At 38.5% G+C, this 1331-nt stretch overlaps 1 non-coding gene across 1 annotated transcript; it reads left to right on the top strand.

Moving 5' to 3' along the window:
• Nucleotides 1-372: 372 nt before the first annotated feature.
• LOC120108527 (small nucleolar RNA R71) lies at nucleotides 373-478 on the top strand. Its single transcript, XR_005509840.3, has one exon. It is a non-coding gene; the product is annotated as a small nucleolar RNA R71 (small nucleolar RNA).
• The last annotated feature ends 853 nt before the right edge of the window (nucleotides 479-1331 follow it).

Consider the following 1331-nt stretch of genomic DNA (forward strand, 5'->3'; position numbering starts at 1 on the left):
AAGGGCACTCATGAATAGGGTGGGATGGGCTAGAACAGATAGTACACACTTGTGCTTGGGAAGAGTTCATGTAATACCCACCTATCATCAGTTGATCAATCTTATGGGACAATGCATCTACCTTGCTAGACAGGTCCATAGAATGACTTATTTCACAAATGGTCCCTTTTCTTTGAGAATTCAGGGGTGCTTGACGAGAACAAGAAGCATGGTGGAGGGAGTTTTCATTTAGATTTTCAAATAATTATAAATAATTGCCATGCTTCATGCTCATTTTGAAGCATGAATGTCCCCCCGCATGCGGCATCAATCATCTGCTGGTTTCGTTCAGTCAATCCGTCATAGAAACATTGCACTAGCTGCCATTTAGGTATTTGATGATGTGGGCATTTACGGATTAGGTCCCGAAATCTCTCCCAAGTTTCATGAAATTCTTCTCACTCAGTTTGGAAGAAGCTTGTGATGGCACGTCTAAACTGGTTCGTTCTTCTAATGGGAAAGTATTTTTTTAAGAATTCTTGTTCCATTTGATCCCAAGAACGAATCGAGTTGGCATCTAAAGAATTCAGCCATTGTTTGGCTCTATCTTTAAGGGAGAAGGGGAATAATCTAAGTTTTAGAGCATCATCAGTAAAGTTCTGAATCTTGACAGTGGTGCAAATCTCAAGAAATTCATCTAGGTGTTTGTATGGGTCTTCATTGGTGAGCCCATAAAAAGATGGGAGCATTTGGATCACACTAGATTTTATTTCATATTGTCCAGCTGCTACTTCAGGTAATCGAATGCAAGATGGGGAAGTGTAAATGGTGGGAGTAAAGTACTCCCTCAGGAGTTTGGGTTGTTCTTCAGCCATCTCAGGAGGTGGGGATGATTCTATTGTTCTGATCTTAGCTCGAATATTTCTAAGGGTCCGTTCTATTTCAGGGTCAAAAGGTAATAGGTCACGTACTCTAAAACGACTCCCTTGCATACACTAGTACTTGATCAATCAAGCATGCAATAAAAGGAAAACACATAAATCCTTGTATTTGTCCTAAAATCACTAGACAGCTCCTAACTGGTTTGAAGAGGGCACCTGATAAGTGCTAAATAATGTATAAATTCATATCTTATTCATAGCACTTATCATTATTTTAATTCACATATTTTGTAAATTTAACTAAAAAATGTGTTACCCTCATCATTGCATTTTAATAAATTAATTCGAGTTTGATTTAGTTATTTATTAATTGAGCCTAATGTATGCAGGTCGAATCTAATATATGCAGGTCGAGTCAAACTTATTTCGGATGATCCCTGAACCCGAATGACACGCACCCTGTTCATCCCA

This window comes from Phoenix dactylifera, chromosome 2 (assembly GCF_051530095.1).
Source record: "Phoenix dactylifera cultivar Ajwa chromosome 2, Ajwa_hap1_PhDact_Kaust_v1.1, whole genome shotgun sequence".
Classification (NCBI taxonomy): domain Eukaryota; kingdom Viridiplantae; phylum Streptophyta; class Magnoliopsida; order Arecales; family Arecaceae; genus Phoenix; species Phoenix dactylifera.